The sequence below is a fragment of the Peromyscus leucopus genome, chromosome 2, assembly GCF_004664715.2.
Source record: "Peromyscus leucopus breed LL Stock chromosome 2, UCI_PerLeu_2.1, whole genome shotgun sequence".
In the NCBI taxonomy this organism is placed as follows: Eukaryota; Metazoa; Chordata; class Mammalia; order Rodentia; family Cricetidae; genus Peromyscus; species Peromyscus leucopus.
In genome coordinates, this window is record NC_051064.1 from 142,700,438 (window position 1) to 142,706,059 (window position 5,622).

Here is a 5,622-nt window from a genome sequence, read left to right on the forward strand (position 1 = left end):
AGTGCATGGCCTGAGCTCAGCTCCCTTAGGGACTGAGCACACAAACTTTTTTTTTTCCAAGTCTGGGGATGTATGTAGTTTAGTAATCTCCAGCTTCAATAGCAGCTACACCCCCACCCCCACACAAACATACACACACAGACACACACATACACATACACACACACGCACACACACACACACACACACACACACACACACACCAAGAGATAAGCTGTGGCACACAGGTGACTCTCCATAGAAATAAATGTAAAAATGTCTTTGTGTATTTATTTTCCTGTGTGTGTGTGTGTTGTTAGGGTCTGTGCAGTGGGAGTACTTTGGGGGTCGGGCCAAGATATGCTGCAAAGATCACACCATGCAACAGAGCTCACGAGAAAGGTTTATTTGTGGGGGAGGTAGACAGAGGTTGTCTCTGAGGGAGGGTGGAGGGGAGGCAGAGACAGAAAGACCAGGAGAGAGAGAGAGTGGGCTATGATGGTGAGGACCTTTTAAAGGGCAGGAGTGTCACATTGGCGGCTGGTGATGATGTGGCTGCTGGCACTGAGTCGCTGAAGGCAGGCTAGGGCTAACGTGTGCTTGTGTGTGAGCTGGTGTGTACCATGTGTGCAGCGGCCCTCAGAGGCCAGAAGAAGGTGTCAGATCCCGTGGTAGGCAGATGCTTTGTGGGTGCTAGGAACCGAGCCCAGGTCCTCTGCAAGGGTGGCATATATTCTTAACCGCTGAACCACCTCTCCAGCCCTAAAAATTAAAAAACAACAAGAAGAACCAAGGTTAGAGCTACAGGAGAAAAATGAAAGGAGGGGCTGGAGAGATGGCTCAGCGGTTAAGAGTAGGCTAAGACTGTCCTTCCAGAGGACCCAGGTTCAATTCCCGGCACCCACTTGATGGCTCACAATGTCATCTGCAACTCCAGATTCAGGGGATCTGATGCCCTTTTCTGGTCTTTCAAAGCACCAGGTGCACAGACATGCATGCAGGGAAAACACCCATACAGGTAAAATAAAAGAAAAAGAAATTTAAAATAAAATAAAGCAACCTTCAGGTTTTTTGTCCATTTATTTATTTGGTTTGGTGTTTGGAAATATGGTCTTATGTATCCCAGGCTGGCCTCAAAATCTCTACAATGAGCTTGAACTTCTTCCTGCCTCTGTCTCCCAAGTGCACCACCACCCCGGTTTACAGTTTATGTGGTCCTGGGATCAACCCAAGGCTTAGGTTTATGCATGCTAGGCAAATACACTGGTAACTGAGCCTCATAACCAGCTAAAGTGACCTTCTAAAAAAGGATTTTCCAGTTGAATTTGGATATCTATGCTGCATGCATGATGGTTTCTGGAATATTCCATGGCACGGATGTTTCTGAGGTGTGTCTTTCAAGGAGTCCTTGGAAATGTCGTTGGACATCCTTGACCCTGACCCCTGTGTAGCCTTGGGGGGTCTTTAGTCTACCTCTTAGGGGATGCTTCCTTGTTGATGAACTAGGGGCACTAACAGTACACCCTCCCCCAACCCTTATGTCCTCCCTTTATTCTCCATCGCCACCTTCTTGTTATGGTGAATAATTAGATGTATTTATGTATGTGGATCCACATATCCCATATCTTGCAAGCAGAGGACAAAGGACAACTTCCAGGAGTCAATTCTCTCATCATTAGGGATTTGAACTCTGGTTGTCAGGCATTGTGGCAGGAGCCTTTGCCCACTGGGCCAGCTTGCAGGCCTGAGGAGCCTGCCTGACTCCATTTTGAAGGAGGAGCCATTACGCTGTATTTTTTTTTTTTTTTTAATAAGTTTCTATTTATCATGAGAGTTGAGTTGCTGTTTCCTGGAACCTGGCCTTCCCCAAACCTTGATTTGTGTTTGAGAATACCCTTACCCTCCCTGACCTCCCTGACTCCTCCCTACTCACATGGTGGGTGACCACATTTTTAATTTTATTTATTTATTTGTTTGTTTATTTATGTATTTACTATTGCCCCATTGTCTCCCTTCTGTAAACTACCTGTGATCCTACTCCATAAGAGGGACCCAAGAGAAACTCAAGAGAGGCTGGAGAGATGGCTCAGCAGTTAGCACTGCCTGCTCTTCCGGAGGGCCTGAGTTCAATTCCCAGGACCACATGGTGGCTCACAACCACCGGTAATGAGATCTGGCGCCCTCTTCTGGCCCTCAGGCATGCATGCAGGCAGAACACTGTAAACAATAAATTAAATAAAAAAAAAAAAAAAGAGGGGCCCAAGAGATGGATTCGGGGCTGCTCTCTTTCCCCTGACTTAGGAGGCAGTTCCTGGCCAGCTCATGGGTGCACCAATAAAAATAAAACTTGCTACAAATTTGGCTCAAATTGTGGTAGTGGTCTTATTCTGGCTGTTGGGATTAACAGGTCCTTGTTTGTTTGGGGAACGTGTTTGCTGCAAATTTCAGGATGGCCTTGTATGCCTTCCCCTGCCCTCCGATTTCTGGAATTAACAGCATGTACCACAAACACTGCCCCTCTTTACACCCTTTCAAAGTAGCTCTGGCAGACCTGGAATTTACTACGTCCTCAAAGATGACCTTGAACAGGCTGGAGAGATGGCTCAGTGATTAGGAGTACAGCCTGCTGTTCCAGAGGCCTCAGGTTCAATTCCCACCCATGTGGCAGCTCACAACTGTCTGTAACTCCAGTTCCAGGGAATCCGGCACACTTATACACATGCAGGCAAAACACCAATGTACATAAAATAAAGTAAAAAAAAAAAAAAGAAAGGAGAGAAGACCTCGAACTCTAGGTTCTCCTGCCTTCGCTTCCGGGATTTCCGGTATGCACAGGCTTGCTTCACCATCAGCTGATCCCTTCCGATGGGGCAGGCACAGGGCAGGCACATGCTAGTGAGGTCATACTCCAAGTACCTGGGTGTGGCCTCAGGTGAGAGGGACCCTGGAACAGGACTATGGGAAAGTCCAGGGCGCCAAAGCAACTCCTGCTAGTGCTTTGTTCGGGGTTCAGGTTCCTAGGTCTCACTCTGGGGTTTACTGGTGCCCCCCCCCGCCCCCAGCAGGTGAGAATTTGAGCCAGTGAGAGGCTTAATCTCCAGCTGTAGGTCTCCTTTCAAGAGAACGCATTCCTGGGACAGGTGGAAAAGTTTCACGGCTACGTCACTCTTCTGCGATGTTTTCTCTCTCCGCCTTTCTGCAAGCGGCTGCCGTGGATGTGCCTGAGGAGCGTTCTGCCCGCCCCACGCGCTGAGAAGCTGGTGGGACGCCAGAGAACCTTGGGTACCACAGCCAGTTCGTTGGCCCATGCTGCCCCCTAGTGGCTGTGAGCCGCATCTGCCTTGGTAGAGCCCAGGGCCCACAGCGGCAAAGGGCAGGCCGGGCTCCCACGACCCCCAAGCGAGGGACTTCATGTCCTTCAAAGGAGTCCAGGCTTTAATTCACATACATTTCGTTTTGGTGCTGGGGCTGGAAGCCAGGGTCTCAAGTACATGCTTAATGTACTCAACCCGCTGTGCCCCACCGCCAGCCTGCACCTATATTTAAGACAGGGTCTCGTGTAGCTCCGGGATCGATCCCTGGAAACACAACCCCAGAATACAGGAGGTGGAGACAGGGGCAGTAGAATTCAATGTAATCCTGGACTCCATAGGGAGTTCACAGTCAGGCTGGGATACACAAGACCCCATTTCACACAAACTACATCCAAAAGGAAAACACCACCCCCACCCCCTACCCCCCGCCGCCAACAAATACGAGATGCAAGGAAAGAAAACATTTAATTTGTTCTATGTGCATCTTAGAAGTTACAAAGCACAGAGTGATTCCCCCCCTTTTACAATTCTATTACTTGTGGACTGTATGCATGTGTGCACACATGTGTATCTGCAGTGTGCGTGTGTAAACCAGAAGACAGCTTATGGGAAATGCTTCTCTCCTTCCATGTGGGTCCCAGGGATAGAACTCAGGTCATCAGGCTTGGTGGCAAGCAAAGCACCTTCACCAGCGAGTCACCTCGCCAGCCTTAAAGTGAATTTCCTTAAAAGGAAGAATGCTCTGGGTGTGGCCTCCCGGAGGCAATGGTCATTGGGCAGCCTGGCTGCAGGGCCTGAAGTCTGAGAGGTACAAATGGCAGGCCAAAGGGAGATGCCTTTCCCTGACAGAGAGAGAGAGAGAGAGAGAGAGAGAGAGAGAGAGAGAGAGAGAGAGAGAGAGAGAGAAACTTGTGAAGGCTATAGGAAGGAGGCTCAGCCCCACTTTCGTTTTCTAGCAAATCAAAGGCACTTACCCTGTCTGTGGACCACTCACAAAAGCCCACAGGAGGGCCAGGAAGCAGGTGGAGGCTGCTGGCCACCCTCCTGCTCCTCCTGACCCCATCTCTACTCCAGCATCTGCTCCAGAGGTAGGAAGGCTGGGTGGTCACTACTTCATGTTCCTAGGCATCTGTGATTTTTTTTTTCGTGGAGACACAGTCTCTGAATGTAGCCAAGGCTACATTCTGTGAATTCTAGGAAGACCTGGCAGCCCTCCGGCTTCTGGTAGTTCTCTAAAGCACTAGGATCATAGATGTGGTCTGCCAAACCGAGGCTACTTAAAAAAAAAATACAGCATTCCACTGTGTAGCCCTGGCTGCCTTCAAGTGCAGAGATCCACCTGCCTTTGCCTCCCAAGTACTGGGATTAAAGGTGTGCGCCATCACACCTGGCTAAAGGTTTTTTCTTTGTGTATGTGTTTGTGCTTGAGTATATGTGCACCACATGCATGCAGGTGCCTGAAGAGGCCAGTAGAGGGCATCAGATCTCCAGGAACTGGAGTTACAGGTCAAGTCCTTAGGTGCCTCCTGTGGGTGCTGGGAACTGAACTCTGGTCCTTCACAAGAGCAGTCAGTGCTCTTAACCACTGAGCCTTCGCTCCAGTCTATGAGCTGCATTCTTTTTTGGTTTTTCAAGACAGAGGTTTGTTATGCAGCCCTAGCTGTCCTGGAACTAACCTTGTAGATCAGGCTGGCCTCAAACTCTGAGATCCTCCTGCCTCTGCCTCCCAGGTGCTGGGATTAATTTAAAGGCATGCACCTGCTGCCGGGCTCCGAGTTGCATTCTTAAACATTTATGAACCAAGTGAAGATATTTGCTGATTTCACGCCACCAAAAAAGAAAAAAAAATAGAAGAAAAATTAAAAGATTTCTTTTCTCCAAATCCAAAGAATGTTTTTCATCATTTAAATTGAACTCACTCTGTAGATCTGGCTGGCCTGGAACTCATAGAGGTCCACCTGCCTCTGTTTCTGAAGTGCTGGCATTAAAGTTGTATGCCATCATGCCCAACATAAATTTCTCTTTTCTCTTCCTTCCTTCCTTCCTTCCTTCCTTCGTTTCTTTCTTTTTTTTTCAAGACAGGGTGTCTCTGTATATCCCTGGATGTCCTGGAACTTGCTCTGAAGACCAGGCTGGCATAGAACTCAGAGATCCGCCTGCCTCTGCACCCAGCCCCAGCATACATTTCTAAATTTTTATTTATTTATTTTTTTTTTTTTTTTCAACATTTCTCTTGTAGCTTTGCACCTTTCTGAATACTTGTAGACAGCTCCTCGAACTCACAGAATCCCCTGGCTTGCTCGAGCTGGATAAGGGTGCCACACCCCGC